At 47.1% G+C, this 16,740-nt stretch overlaps 1 pseudogene; it reads right to left on the bottom strand.

The window, feature by feature from the left end:
- Positions 1-4,408: 4,408 nt before the first annotated feature.
- On the bottom strand, positions 4,409-10,648 carry LOC119226555 (CMP-N-acetylneuraminate-beta-galactosamide-alpha-2,3-sialyltransferase 1-like; annotated as a pseudogene).
- Positions 10,649-16,740: the final 6,092 nt, after the last annotated feature.

The following is a 16,740-nucleotide window of genomic DNA, read 5'->3' as shown; positions in this document are numbered from 1 at the left end:
TATTTCCGCCACCCAATGTTTGGACGGCCACCGTGGCGCTATCAGGATTAGCGTCAAGCCCTGCTCTCGTACCCTGTCTAGAGTGGGGGAGATCAGGCTGAGGGGGGGGAATGCATAGAGCAGCACGTTTGGCCACGAGTGGGCCAGCGCATCCATCCCCAGTGGTGCGTTCGCGTCTGCCAGGGAGAAAAACAGTGGACATTGGGTGTTTTCCCGCGAGGCGAAGAGATCTACGTCTGCTTGGCCGTATTTCTGCCAGACTTGCTTCACCACTTGAGGGTGAAGAGCCCACTCTCCGTACAGAGGGTTCCCTCGGGACAGAAGATCTGCACCTCTGTTCAGCACCCCTGGAACGTGTGTGGCTCGAAGAGACAGGAGCTTGGTGCTGCTCCACAGGATTAGCTTTCGAGCTAACTTGTGCAACTGCAGTGAGCGAGTGCCGCCTTGGCGGTTGATGTACGCCACGACGGTGGTGTTGTCTGTTTTTACCAGGACGTGGCGTCCCTGGAGAAATGTCAGAAAATGTTTTAGTGCATAAAACACTGCCCAGAGTTCCAAGATGTTTATGTGACTCTGAGCCAGCCTCGGGTCCCAGGTTCCATTCACCGTCCTGCCCAACATGGTTGCTCCCCACCCTGATAGGGAAGCATCCGTTGTCAAGGTTACCCTGGATGACACCGCCCCCAGCGGGACACCTGACTCGAGAGCTGTCACGTCCTCCCACGGGCGGAGCGCAGCCACGCACGACGGTAACACTTTCACTCTGCGGTTGAGGTGACGGCGCGGGCACAGGCGCAATGCCGCGACCCAGCGCTGAAAATCCCTCATCCGTAGAAGCCCCAACTGTACCACAGATATCACTGACGCCATCAAGCCGAGTAGGCGAAGGCATAGTCTGAACGTCACCGCTCTCCCAAACCGGAAGAGGGAGAGGCACTGCGTGAGGGACGCTACTCTCGCCTCCGTCAGCGTGACGCGATAGGAGACGGAGTTTATGTTGAGACCCAAGTAATCTGTACACTGCGCCGGTTCGACTCGACTCTTTGTCCAGTTTATATTGAACCCCAGATCCGTGAGATGATTTATCACCGTAGCGGAATCTTTGACCGCCTGCTCCCGTGACTGGGAGCATATCAGATAATCGTCTATGTACGCGAAAATCCTGATGCCGCTGCTCCGTAACGGAGCCAAAGCGGCTTCCACACACCTGCTGAACACCCGCGGGGCTAATGAGAGCCCGAATGGGATGGCTTGGTACTCGTAGGCTTTGCCCTGATAAGCAAACCTGAGAAACCTCCGGTGTGCTGGATAAATGGCGATATGAAAATAAGCGTCCGAAAGATCGATCGTTACAAACCAATCCCCCGGACGGATTGAACGACAGAGCCCCTTGTGTGTTAACATTCTGAACGTGTACTTGCGTAAGTGCCTGTTTAACACACGGAGATCTAAAATGGGACGGAGGGAAGTGCTCCCCTTTTTTGGGATGAGGAAGTAGCGGGAGTAAAAACCCCGCTGCGCTTCCTCGCTCGGGACAGCTCTGATCGCCTGTTTGTTCAACAGCGATGTTATTTCGCCCTCTAGGACTCGAGCTGAATCGCCCTTGGCTACTGAAACTAACACCCCGTTGAATCTGGGTGGCTTCATAGCGAATTGTAGTCTGTACCCCTGAGAAATAGTGGACAAGACCCACGGATGTACTGCGCATGCGCGCCACCGTTCTGCCCGTCGAGTGAGTGGGCTGGACGCACCGTACGGTGACGTCACTTCCCTTACCTGGAGGACGCGGCCTCCCATCGGTGGAGCGTGAGCTCCCCCTGATGGGATTATGGGGCCATGACATTGATTTGTTTTTATAATGTTTTCCGCCCTCGGCCTTCGGCCTGGCTGCGAAAACACAAACTTTATTTCTTTGTTTGAGGTGGGTAGAAGTGCTTGGTGACACTGTGTTACCTGCTGCCCCCGATACTGCCTCCCTTGAACGTGAGGGGGGAGAAACATCAAAAGATCCTCTGGAGAACAGTAAGCCACCAGGGAATTTGGAACACAAACTCGGGGGGTTTGTCTCACCTCGACCTCCCTTCTTTTCTTTGAAGGTGGAGGGGAGGGAAAAGCAAAGCCGGTTAGGACGTGCGCTTCTTCTTCCCTTCCCCGGGGTGGGAGGGGCGGTTCTTTGCTGCTGTGGCTGCAAAAGAGTGTTTGCCCCATGGTTTGGGGTTTTCCACTCGAGGCTGCTGGACCGTCTGCTGACTCGCTGCCTGTCTGTGCGGTCTGGCGCCTCCCCGTGCCCCTCTCACAGCTGCGGCTGCAGCTGCAAAACTAGCCCTGGGCACCTGCGGGGTGCGAGGGACGTGCTTTCGGGGCAAACAGAGGTCGAAGGCTTCGCCCTCTTGTTTTCTGAGGGTGCTGGCCTCCCGCATCTTTTCAAGTGCCGGGCCAAACAAACCCTTAGTTGGGTCATAAGCAGCATCCATTACCTCTGCCTTCTGGACATCGCTGAGGCCGGAAAGATTCAGCCATAGGGCCCTCTCACCTGAGACCGCAAGTCCCATTACACGGCCGCAGCCCTGCACCGCACCTCGTGATGAGCGGAGGATGAGATCGTTCACAACGCAAATCTCATCCCACAGGGCCGGGTTTGGTGCCCCAGAGTCCAGTTGTCTGCCCATCTCCTCTAAGATCTCTCCCTGATACGCCGACAGCAAAGTCACCGCGTTTAGCGAACACACTGACTGTGCCGCATAGCGGTACATTCTCTGTAAAACCGAGGCGGTGAGGCGCTCTGTTTTATTAGGCAGGGTGATGTTAGAGGAAGCTGAGAGAAAGCGGCGGTTTGGGTGGAGGTGGTAAGCCACTGAAGGTTCTACCTCTGGTGGGCCCGCTAGGCCCAGCTCTCCCATCCCATCAACTTCTAGTTTTGAGTAGCCCTTGGTGGGGAGCTTACTCTTTAACGGGCTGGACCAGTACCTGCCCATCTCCTTCATGCAGATGGGGACGGCTGGCAGAAGTTGTTTAGACGGCGGTAGGGTAGGCGGCAGCCTTTTACCGTCGTATAGGTCTCTTTCCCCCCCTGTAGCATCCTGGGCTGCTGGCCATTGTATGCCCAATTTTGACGCGGCCCGTTTGCAGACCTCATACAGATTGTTGTCCACAGGGGGGACAACATCCGATGCACTGGGGGGTCTGGGTGGTTCGACAGGAAAGGTGGAGTCATCCTCCTCCTCTTCCATGTCGTCCACGTCAAGGAGGTCAGAGTTGGCATCGCCCTCTGCGTCCTCATCACCCGGCTCCAGTTCGAGCAGTTCCTCGAAAAGTGGAGGCATTTCCGGGGACTCAGCATCCATCATGTCCGCCCAGCTCGAAGAAGCTCGCGGCAGGCGGGTGCTGGTTGAGGCTTTTGGGGCAGTTCCAGACAGGCACGGGTCCTGCTTTGAGGATGCCGCCACTCTCAGCCTTCTCTCCCGAACCTTCTCCGGCATTGGCGCACAGTGCAGACACGACTGCGGGTCCGCCAAAGCCGCCTGGGCGTGTTTAGCGCCCATGCAAGCTATGCACATCGGATGAGGGTCCCTGCCCGAGATGGATGCCCCGCATGACGCAGGGCACGGGCGGGATGCAGCCTCTTTGGCCTTCGGCTCCGACCCTTTGGCGGGGGTAGTGGCCGACATAGCAACTGAGAAGAGAGAGGAATACACAGCAATTAGTCGAGCCTAGCGTTAGCTTAGCTTGACGGTAAATTGCTTCGGTAACCGGGGGTTTATCCCGCTAACCGCGCACCGTAACAGTTTGCTCGCCGTGACACGTTAGCAAAACAACGGTTACTCGGCTCAGCTAGCAAACTAATGCTACCCGAGACCCGGCAGGCTCGCCGTAACGCGTTAGCCCGAGAAAATTTATACACACAGTCCCCGAAAGCACCGGTAACTAAATACCGAGCCGTCGGGAGAACAGTTCGCCTTGACGCGGACACTGTCTGTGTAGTAACCAAATACACTTCTATGAAGTAACTTACCCAGCAAATCCGGACTAACAACCAGGAACTGCGTTCAGCGACGTGTCCTAAAAGGGTCGTCTGTGAACCGTTAAGCAGCAATCCAAGCTAGCCAAGATAAGCTGAGGGAGCTATAGTTCTTCACGGGAAGAAAACGAGAATGATTTGCGAGGGACGGTCGACTGTGGTAACATGAGGGGGCGGGGCCCCCGCACAGTTCGACCTGTCTGTCACTGACAGACGTGGTGTCATTGGAGCTTCCTTAGTTGGTCACGCCGAGACGATTCCCATAGTGAAACACCGAACGAAGTTAGAAAAAGAACCAGGACGAGAAGCAGGAGGGGAAAAAAATAACGACGAGGCAAGGACCTGGCACAACCACAACATAAACTATGAAATAACTGCTTGACATGACATGGCATGGCATGGGGACACGACTCAACACTGGTGCAAGCAACAGGCAATGACGCGACAAGAGACTCATAGGGGTTAAATACATAAGGGAGGTGTAGGTGATTGGACACAGGTGGAACTACAAAATAAAACAAGACATGAACCCAAACCGTGACAATTATTTTAAACTTTTATTTCTCCCCAGAATTTCCTACTGCATTTATTTAGTGCTTTATTACAGAAAGACAATAAATAAGAAAAAGCAGAGAAAAACATGTCTTTCTGAGATCCTACAATGAATTGGAATCCATTTGGGGTCAATGTCTCTGAAGCAGTTTGTGTAGTTTAAACACCAACATCAACACAAAGACTCACCACACTTGTAGATCAGTTCGGTCTCCGTTAGTTCCGTTAGGGGAGTTGATCCGAGAAGAGATGTCTCTTAAAGGCTTCTTAGTCTTGCTTGGTAAGGAATCCATTGTTAAAGTTTAAATAGATTAGATGCTGATAGAAACATTACCACCCCTTATAAAATGTGAGTACTTGATGCCTTGCCAGTTCCAGGATCATTTCATACTCTACATTTCCAGGATGTCCTCCAGTTTTTATTTTTATGTTGGGGATTTTATCCCAGTAATGACTCCAGTTTCCATCACTGTCTGCTCCAAAACCAAACACATGGACCTGGGAAAATATTGGTAAATAATATTAGAATAAGATAAAGGCTTTAATGAGTTTTGCTAAATAACACAATATTATGCATTTTAGCTTCCACTAAACAAACTTGCCTCATCACAAATATGCAACGCAAGAACCAAAGCCATGAAGCCGGTGGAGGGATAAGATCCCTTCTTCTGCAGCCACATTTCATGGATATTCCTCATGAAAGCTGGGTTAAGGACCATCACCTGTTATGAGATCAGAATTTGTCTTTAAATGTGTTTATCAACCATACATTTTGCAGCATATAACGTTTATTGAATTTATTGTTGAATTCATATATAAAAAAAGACTCACCAAATCCTTGTTGAATAGGGATTTTCTTGGCACATGTGGAAAAAAGCATGAAATGTTAAACTAAAAAATCTATTGATTGGATGTAAGTAAAGCAGAGAAACTTTTAAAATGAACCCTTGTCTTATTTCACATAGAACTCGAATACAATGAAACCGATTCTTTCTGTTAGCTCACAGGTGTCAAGCTCAAGGCCCGCGGGCCGAATCTGGCCTTTGCTTATGTGAGAATTACAGGAAGACCAAAATTGCATTTTTATCAAATAAGTTGCTATTCCTAAAATGTCCACTGGGGATTGTAGTCTGTGAGTGAATGCATGCATTAGACCAGGGGGACCCGGTTGTTCACCATCGCAGTGCTGGTAGATCCCTTCCATTGAAAAAAAAAATCACGCCAGGCATGCACGATCGCTTCGAGAGGTATAATCAAACGTCACTGCACTGATTGAGTCATGAGCGGGAGAACAAACGCGCTAAACAAGAATTATGGAGACGGACAAAACAGATCCAAACCCAGCTGAAATTGAATGAAAATACGAAGCGCTGCCGCTAAACCGGAAGTACGTAGATTTTCACACTAAGAATCGACGCAACTGTCTGTAATGACAGCGGTTACCAGGGTAACAAGAGGAGAAAAGTTCATTAACGGATATAAATAAATAATCCTGGTCCGACGGGATGTGTTAGCAGCAGTAGTTGACTACACTCGCTGCTCTTGGTTCCGATATTCATTGTCCACGTATTGTTTTGCTTCAGTGAGCAGAGCAGAGACAATTTAAGGAGATCGCAGAGTAAACGGTCCGCCACTGGAGTGCATACGTCCCGACGTGAGCGAACCGTCGGTCGGAGAGCCAGCGCCCCCCCACCGTCAGCCGATCGTCAGTGTCCCGCGTTCGGTCGATGTCGGCAGTATCTGGCCCGAACCTGAAATGAGTTTGACACCCCTGCTTTACTGAATCCACAGTTCATGCCATATTTAGTGGTTGTAGTAATGTTTAAAATGTTTTATTGGATGATCTGCACTAAAATCATTATATAATATTATTATAAAATATTATTTTTGCTATTACACTTTAATTTGTAACGGTCTTCCTTTAATTAAAAACAACTAGATTGAGATTTATTTTCCCTTGTCTTTTTTTAACTACACTAGAATCCGCACCCCATCCAGCTGTTAAAAAAGTAACTTTTACTCTGAGTAGATTTTTAATGAGCTTCTTTTTACTTTTACTAGAGTACATTTTTAGACTGGTAACTTTACTTGTACTTCACTAAAATTTTACTTAAGTACTTCAGTAAAATTTTACTTAAGTAACAGTACTTTTACTTGAGTACAACATTTTGTTACTCTTTCCACTTGCCTACACCAGTTTAGGGCCAATAAAAATCTTTCTTTTTCTGTCTAACAAGGGTTATAAAACTTGATGTTTTTCCTGATTTTAGTTAGTTGTTCTTCCGGCCTGTGTTACTTGACCTGTGATCCGACAAATAAATCTCCCAGAATGAGAGAAGTTGTTTGGCTGAAAAGACCTCCCCATCCAGGCTTCCAATTTTTGAACACGTGCCTTTGATTCGTTCGTTTGCTCCTTCTCTTTTTAAATTATCTAACAAGAGGCTTGTTGTGTTTTTTGTTTGGATTCGTTTTGTGCTCCCGGGATGCAGCGCTGTTTGTTTATCGCCACTGCTCTTAATTATTATCAATCGGGCGAACTGTCCAAGTGGGGAGTGAGGGGGAGGACGTCATGATCTGGAAACAGTGTGGGCGTTAGACCTTTTCGACGACGGCGTTTGTCAAGACAGCAGCACCCGCGTGAAAATGACTGTGTCCACCCTATGTCGGCCTTCCACGTGGACCACCCACGCCACCCCCCGTTGAGATCAAAGTGGGCAGTAACTGGCCTAAACGTAAAATTTGTTTGACACCCCAGCTTTAACTACATGTAGGAAAAATACCACCGGCTCTGAATTTTTGCATATTACGTAAATTATGCTGCAGGAATTTTCCTGCACAAGCTTTAACATTCAAAAATGACTAGTGGTTTTCACAACTGAAAATTGGGATTGTGGGAATGCCAATAAGTATGCACATCTTCTCACTCTGTACCGCAGGGGGACATAGGCTACAACGCCAGCTTTAGAAGACAACAGTAGCATCTCAACTAGAATTGAAATGAAAAAACATGACTCACTTTCCAGAAGGTTGTGTGCTGAGGACCTTTGTAATCCATTCAAGATCTCTTATCTTAAATGTAAACAGCACCGGATGAGTGGTGTTATCCAACTGAGAAGAACTCTCTGGATACATGACCTGGTGCGTTGTTCTGTTCCCAACATCTGCTTCAAAGCCTTTGGTATGACCCCTGTTAATTCTAAATTGTACGAAGGGATGTATTTCATGAGTCAATGTTAGGGAAAAAACGTGAGATTTGACATTTAGTTTCTGACTTTGATGAAAATCATCAATCACGTTTGTTTTGACTCATTTACCTTATGACGTAGTCCTGGAAATCTATTAAAGGTCCGTAATGTGATTTCAACAAATTACGAGAATTTCCCACCACAGCACAAATCCTGCAGCGGCCAGGGATGGGTGCTTCAAGAGGAGGATTGGCTGGTATCAGCTGAAGAACCCTTTCCATGTTTTTTACGTAGTCACTGATGATACGTCCTTCAGGCTGTAGACACTGTCAGGAGCACCAAACATAGTTGTGTTACGAATTATATTGGGAAATGCATGAATGTTGTATACTCTGCATCATGAATTTAATTGAGGGATTAGTCCTCAAACCTAAAAAGAATCCAGGTCAATTGAATCTTTAATTACTTCCAGGAGGAGGATGCTGTTAGTCGCATGTTTGTGCGCTGTGTGCGCAGGTACTGACAGAGTGAGTGCATGAGTGTGTGCATCTCCATGTCCGTCCAAAGCTACTGTTTAAATCTATCACTACTAGTGGTCCTAGGCCGGTGGGGAACTAGGGCATGGTGGGTTGTCACAAACAGACGTTCCCCGTCTCCAGAATATTAAGGTCCGAACCTCGGGATCTCAGTCACCCCTCTGCTGCACGTTACAGTGGTTTGTGCCACTCAGGGTCAGCCCACTGAGCCGGCACAGCCACTCCCATCTACGCACCTGTGGCTCGTCTCTAATCAGGAGAGCCTGGGCATTTAAGCTGCCGAAGCCTCAGAGGCCGGTGCGAAGTCTTGTGCATGTTGCCATCACAGTCCGAGCGTTCTATTGATACCCTGTTTCTGCCTACCTGCTATTTGACCTCTGCTTTGTCCCAGACCTCGTTCACGCCTGCCTGACCCCCGACGGTACCTCTGCCTACCTCTGCGCTCTCGACCCCTCGCCTGAATCCCAGCCCCGACCTCGCCTGCTCCCTGACGGTGCCTTAGCCTGTTCCCTGATTGCCTGGCTTTTCGACCCCTGCCTGTTCACCGGACACTACCACGCCTGACGTCTTTACCTCTTTAATAAAACTGCGCTCTGCGCTTGGGTTTCACTCTGGTCTCCTGTGGTGCGTTACATGGGTGATTATTATGCTTTTGGAACATCTTATACAAATTTATCACGTGCAGCTGGGGAGTGTTACAGCACCAGCTGAGTGTAACACAAGATGTTGTACACAGAAGCGCGTGCATGTGAACTCTGCACCCCTGACACAGGCAAAATATCATTACATATGAACTCTGCACCCCTGACACAGGAGTAGATATCGTCTCTCGGTTACGTATGTAACCTTCGTTCCCTGAAAGGAATGAGACGCTGCGTAAAGACGCTGTGGGAACGCCTCTGCGTGACCGTGTCATGAAGCACGTGTGAAATCTAACCAATGGCGAGCTGGGACGTCATAGGCGGGGGACGCCGGGACCAGGGCGCTATAAAAGGATTCATCTCTGAAAGGCCGAATCGAGTGCCACGTACCACGGAGTATGGCAGAACGTTTACGCAGGGTCTCGTTCCCTTCAGGGAACGAAGGTTACATACGTAACCGAGAGACGTTCCCTCTCAGGGAACTCGAGCTGCGTAAAGACGCTGTGGGAACCCTATACCCACTCACCATATGAGCAAGTGACCGTACAGACGCACACTCAGACGAGCACCTGTGCTCCAGGTGTAGCGTTAAGGCCAAGGTGGTAAACCTCACGATCGTGTGGGGAGAGGACCAGCCTTCCGCCATGCAAACGTCGTGTAGCGATACTCTTCCCGACAACAGGGCTTTAGAAGCCGCCATACCCCTGGTAGAATGGGCCCGGACAGCCAAGGTGTGGGCTGGCCGGCCGATTCATAAGCAAGTGTGATGGCCTCAACCACCCACTTGCTCATCTTCTGCTTAGTTACCGGGCCGCCAGTGTTTGGGAGGCCCGAAACACACAAACAGCTGTTCGGAGAGCCTACACAGGGAGGTCCTGCGGACGTACAGGTCTAGGTCTCTGAATGGGCAGAGGAGGTTAGCTTCGCCTGGTCCGACGCTTTTTCTTCTCAGGAACGGGGGAGGACAGAAAGCCTGCAGCACAATAGGCCCGACCGTAGCGGACGGGACCTTAGGAATGTAGCCGGGGGAAGGAAGGAGAACAATACATATGAACTCTGCACCCCTCTAGAACACTGAGGAAGCCCCCGCCCCCATGTTCCACCCTGCTGTTGTGTATGTGTGAAGGATGCAAATAAAAGGCTGATGTAAAGGGAAGTTTGTCGGAAGTCGACACTGCATTCCCTCTGTAACGGGGCTTCCCCTTTGCACAGTGAATTCGGAACTCAGGAACACAAGGGATAACACTCCCAAACCTCTCACTACAACAATGGGCTCCACTCGGCCAACAAGCTGAACATGTTCTACTGTTGCTTTGAAAGACGGGGCTCACTTTGCCCCTCTACCCAATCCACAGGTGCCCGTCCTCTGGCCTCCCAACCACCCATCACAGCCCCCCCAGACATGGCAACTGTCAAATGTGAAGGCACTTTACTTTCTGTTCCGGATTTGAGGTGGAGGTTGCGAGACTGTTATGTTGTTTGGTCAAAATGTACCTTCCACCAGTTGTAATCCTCTTCTGACAGATTGTAGTTCCTGGATACAAGTGGTTGTGGAAATTTTCTCAAATTCTGAATAGCCAACGTATCATTTACAAATAGACATTGGTCACAAGCACAAGGTCTTTGTTCCTGCGGCGGAAGGTATTTTGTGACCCAAAAAACACAGATGCCAGAAACGCTCAAAATGAAAATGAGCAGGCGACCAATTGCTTTCATTCCGAATGGGAAGGCGTTCCAATCTGTAGATAAAACCTGTGGTGAAACACACAAAGATTATGGTCAGTGGCGGAATGTTATAAAGTAGGTTCAATCAATGTATGGTACTACAGTTACAATTTCATCAATCTTTTTCTTCATTTTAACAGGAAGTATTGCTCTTTATTGGAGTTTAGCTAAGTTGAAGCCTTTGCCACAATGTTCCCTTTTTATTAGTCCTAACCCGGAGAGGATCAAATTGGAAGTCTGACTTTCATATTATATTTGGTCCTTCAAAAAACACGCTCAACAAAACGTCTATTGGAGAAATTCAGAAAACTGACCAGTGGCGGATGGTTCTCGATTGATTATCATTTTTTAAAATAATATTAAAAATACCTTTTACGAATAGTCAATATGTGTCTATTTGTGTTGTTTGTGTACATGGCATATACCCAGTAATATTTGTAAAAATATGCTTTTCCTGCATGTCCTGTCCACTTCTCTCAGCTGGGCTCGGGCCGTGTCCCAATGCCGAGGGTCTAAGAAGCAGTTAGCCAATCACTGATGAGGTAAATGAGTGGAATTTCTAAAATACATTGAGATGTGGGCTTAGCCCTTTGTCAGGGCGAGTCTCCGAAGCGCCGGTTAACAACACAACAAGAGCGACCCCCGGCAGTGTCCTTCCAAGAAGACCCGGCCCAAACTCACTACGAGAGACGAACTTTGCCGGAGAAACTAGAGGTAAAACAGCTGCCCCAGATCAGCCGACCGGCATGATAGGGAAGCAGCACATACAACACTTATGTAGAGACTTCTACACCTGGGATGTTTAGCTAGCAAGTTAGCTACATGCTAACGCCGTATATTCAGACACAGCGCGCCGTGTTAAAGTTAACATCGCTACCCAGCTGCGACGCTCACAGGACTGCGGTGAGGACACACAACCACAACTTGGATGTGTCATGGTGGGAAGTTTTGTGGGGCTTTTCAGTTGGTCTTTCCTCAACACACTGATCGGGTGTTTCCAAACTAGGTCCATATGTGCATCTCAAGATATACATGTTCTAATATATATATATATATATATATATATATATATATGTCACGAATTCTCCAGCTCATTAATTTTCCTCCTGCCTGTCTGCTTGTCAATTAACCCTACTGTCATTCCAGATCCCATCATCAACACAAAATCATCTGATTCTCTTCACCTGGTCCTCATGCCCTTCCCACCTGCAGTCTATTCCCTCATTAGCCACTCACTATTTAAGTCCCCGCACTTGCCCTTGCCCTTGCCCTCTGCCAGATTGTCTTGTGTTTATTCCAAGTTTTCCCAGCGTTTCTATATTTTCCTGATACCCCGTTCGGACCCAGCTCGCCCTTTTGGATTACGGATCCCCTGCCTGCCCCTTTTTGGATTTGTTCGCCTGTTGGACTGATATCCCCGTTTTGACCCTGTCTGATCAAGTAAATAACTTCTGATTGGATTTCTGTCTGAGATCTGCTTTTGGGTTTGAGTACCTGTAAATCTTTCTAGATAGATAGATAGATGTATAATTAATGTATTTATCCTTTAATATATTTGTAAGAGCCATTATGCTCTCAAATGGCTGTTGTAGTTCCACTGGAGAACACTGGGTGGAGTATGGGTTTAAGGTATATAGATAATCAGAGAGCAGGGGAGGCCAGGTGTTATGGGGAAGCAAACAGTTTTTGACCGTGAGGATCAAGAATCATGGTGGATCATAACTATTGATTGCAATGTGTTTGAGCATCAGAACCGAGCCAAAATAAAGATAAATGCAGTATTGGACTGGAAGTGGATTTGTTTGGAACCACGCGTCAGATAGCCCTACAAACACTTCTAACTAGTGACAAGATGGTAAATTGTCGCCACAATATTAGTCATTATATAATATTCATAATGGATTTTTATAATAGTTACAGTATGGTAGTTATATCATATTCTGAATATTGTTTTATTCATTGATAGACTGAATTATTTGAATAAGATGTTCTCCGTTATGTTAAACTGTCAATACATGTTAAATACTTAACCGCAAAGTAATAATGCATGTTTGATACCCTTTTTTTTGCATTGAATCATACCTGGATGTTTACTAAAACTGATTGGCTGCCGAAAATAAAATCCACCAGCCGCAACTGTTGAGGGATGTTACAGAATTACGACACGGAGCCACAGGTGGCACCAGGCTCGCAGCCCGACGCACAGACAGCTGATTGGATCAGGCGCAGCTCCAATATTAAAGAGACGTGTCGCACTCAATAAGAAATGTTCGACCACTGCGATGTTGTTTTCGAATTCATTATAAGATAAATCTGGTTAATTGAATATCGTCTGCAGCCATTTATACAAATTATATAAAATTAATAATATAATCTTGGTTATGTGTATCAGGGTGCCATTTCCTTGAATAAATCCCAATGGTCCTGTGAATGTGCGCAGTTGGATCAGCCCCACATCCTGCTCTCCACAGATTTAGTTGTAAAGCACCTGACCAGTGTAGATGCACAAACTATACCGACCACTAGAAACGTGATAGGTAGATAATCAAAGAATCTTGAGTCTCCTTTTGGTCTCTGCTAAATATGAATTGGTTTAAAACCTGTAATGATACCTCGAGCGTTGTAAATGACACTTGACTGAGAATTTTTCATCAACTGTCAAATTGAAAATAGTCATCAAAAGCACAAAGCCGTTTGGCATTGTATATCATACTGCTGCCGAACATATTGACACATGTGTCTTTTATTCTTAGGGAATAAAGTTATTGATATCATTTTGCAAAAATGTTTCAGTTTTGTCCTACCTGAACGGACGGTAAACCCACTTTTGGGTTTAAAGTCTAAAAGAGCGGCTCCGTTGGTGTGCGTTCTGGTCAGTAAGCCTGCGCAGGTTCAGCATGCGGCTGGTGTTGCGCCGCTATGACTCAGCACCGTGCGCATTTATCAGGAGGGCTTTACCTGTCCATCTCACAAAGGAAGGTGCGCGTGAAAGCTTAAGTCCCGGACAGATACGCGGTGACCGCCTCTCTGGTCCGGATGGTAACCCGTTGTCATATCGGCAGACAACTGTTCCTCTTATAATTTACTGTACGACATTTAGTTTCAGCAGGAACGAAGAGGTTTCTTCCCCGCTATGGATGTACAGGGGGCGGTTACAACTATTAAGCAATGTGTAAGTAAAATAGAATTGTACTGTCTAATTATCCAGTATAATCTTTACACAGAGCTCCGATGCTGATGCTCAGTCTGCTCGGCTGCAAAACACAGCCATTAAAGTTAATACTTTAATAAACCTTAACTTCAGATTGCACTTAATCTTAAAACATGCAAACAGCACGTTCCTTACGACCGGTTGATTGTTTCTCAGTCAATTCTTTTTACTACAGGCTGTGAGGGAAAACCAAAAAACGTTCTGCTTATAAACACTGAGGGGTGGCCACCATCTGCATTGGTGCATCTGCAAAAACTGCTTTTTGAACGACCAGGTTCCAACACAAAGTTTTTACTAAAGTCAGAATGACACAAAACTGGGTTTTTTCTCCTGCAACTAGGGATCATATTTCTGTTAGCTGCAGCAAGGAAAATATGCAAAGCAGGGATCAGGACTGAAAGGCTTTGAGCTGGTTGGTCTGGTGTTTTACAACCAATTTGCTAAAAATGAAGACACTACATTCAAAAACTGCCTGCTGGAGATGTCTGAAAAGCTGCCTTCATGTGGTCCATATGTTCCTCCTGGGTGTCACTGTGAGTAATGGTACCATCCAAAAGGGCTGGTGAGAAATCTGAAAATCCCAATTTAACCTAATTGGAACCGAGGCCAAACGGCGTTACAGTGATCAGGCAGTAAAGGAAGAAAACTTTGCTTCCTCTTGTGTTCTTTGGATTTTTGTTTTTTGGTTCCAGGGTTTCTCCTCTGAATTTTGGTTAGAGAATAAAGAACTGCCTGCCGAACCTTCACTCTGCATCCTCCTCCTCTTCCTCAGCCCCCCGTGTGACATTGAGTGTTGTAAATGACACACTACTGAGATTTTCACCAATGTATACATTCATAAATAAGGAAATATAAACTGTCATATAGATTGTTTGAACATCACTAAAAGCAGGGTTAGCCATTCAAGACACTTCGTAAACTTGTCTTTATATCTTTATAAAAATGTGCTATAAACAAACTAGTTAAAATAGTTGTGATGGCAACTTCATCCATCCTGTTGATTGGTATGATATGGTCCTCTGACTAATTCAGTTCCCACTATGTCAGACAGTCTAAAATAAAGATTATTAAATGGACTCACAATGCTCTGTGTGCTACGTGTGACCCTGGATGTCCCTTCACCTGCAGCTGTATTTAAGCACAGAACATCCACAACAGTGAAGTTCTTTAAAATGGTGAATGATCAAGAATGAGGTTGAAAGTTTTTTACAATAAATGCAAGTGTGAGGTCATAAAATAAAAATGCATTTATATGACGCTACTTCTACTAAAACTATTACTACCACCAATTACTATAAAAAAACTGACAAGGTTCAGAGAGAGATGAACCTGGGGATCAGTTGAGTTTTCTTTATTTCGTTAATTAAAGTTGTTGAGAGTAAGATGCATGCTTAACTTACTATGCTTGAGGGCGCCAACACGAATTTGGCTCCCACATGTTTCATGTTCCCTTATGGTGTCATGAAATAACATGCGATTTGGCTACAAAATATTTTTACATAATATGCAAAATTTGCATTCACAGGTTCAAATACTAACAAGGAGGAGATTCCCCACCTGCCCAGTCTCAAGGTCTGTCAGCATCGCTCATGCTGTAGATTCACCAGTAGATGTCCCACCTCTGCTTCTATTTGATCATCCGTGTGATGAGTAACATGCTACAACACACAGGCCCAATCCCATGTCGCCCCTGACCCCTCGGGGACTTAACTGACCTGACTTGGTAAAGGGTTGCGTGTGAAAGTCTGTCACCATGAGGCGACCTCGTCTCTCTCTCTCTCTCTCTCTCTCTCTGAGTGGCAGGACGTGGCGTGAGGTGAATTGTTTGATTGGGATCGTTTTGAGCTGGAATTTCGTTTATTTAAGAGTCTTTAGGATGTGTATGTGTGATTTTGTTTCTGTCTGTCTTAATTTGTGCGTGTTTGTAGGCGATCGGCGTGCTGCACGCACAGATGAACCTCACGGGGCTAACGCGGAAGCACGGCGTGACGCTCGAGCCGTGTTCCGTGGAGGACTGTGGCCTGGCCGTGGGGGTGGGGGGGTATTGGTACGGGTCACGGTAGCGTTAAGTCCGCTGCACGAATGAACCACGCGGTGGTTATTTTCGTGGACAGCGTGGAGAAGGCGCGCAAGGTGGTGGTGGGCGGGGCTCTCGTTCCCGTGCTGCCTGTCGCCGAGCCGGCGGTCAGAGTCACGGTCTCGAACAAAGAGAGGGGGGCGTTGAGCAAAGGGGAGACGGGGGGGTGGGGAGTCCGACTCCTCTTCGGGCTGGGGCAGATAAAGGGTTTTGTTGAGGATTGAATATAATCATGCATGCTCACGCTAGATGGCAATTACACTTGAACAATAATGTAATACTAATAATGAGTGGAGGCTGTGTATGACCCGGAGCACACGAACATGTTGATAAAAAGGCTGCACGCACTCTCAGGGTCACGTCCATACATGGGACGGGGTTACCATGGCTCACGCGGAAAACAGTCTAAATATGGAGTGAATCTGAGGCTAAATAACTACACGCTCTCTCAGGGTCAATCGTAGATAAAACAGAATATTGAGACTAACATGTCTCAATACACCAACTATCTGAAGTATGCAGTGAACTCATGAACAACAGGAGACGTGATGACCCGAGAGCCTGGAGGGAGGGACATCCCTGTGCTCCAATGGGGTTCTCCGAAGGTCATAAACAAGGAGCCGGCTCCATCATAGTGAACCAATCAAGAATGCTCTTAAAGACTATATATTCCGAGCGCACTTTGTATTAAGCGCCCTTTCATTGCTGTTGCTAGACAGATTGAAACAGGTCCGTGCACGTATGACTGCAGGACTGAATACTCCTGTCACAAATAAACATTGTCATATTGCTTTG

This window comes from Pungitius pungitius, chromosome 18 (genome assembly GCF_949316345.1).
Source record: "Pungitius pungitius chromosome 18, fPunPun2.1, whole genome shotgun sequence".
Taxonomy (NCBI): domain Eukaryota; kingdom Metazoa; phylum Chordata; class Actinopteri; order Perciformes; family Gasterosteidae; genus Pungitius; species Pungitius pungitius.
The sequence above is the reverse complement of the archived record's forward strand: the minus strand, read 5'-3'. Positions and strand labels throughout refer to the sequence as shown.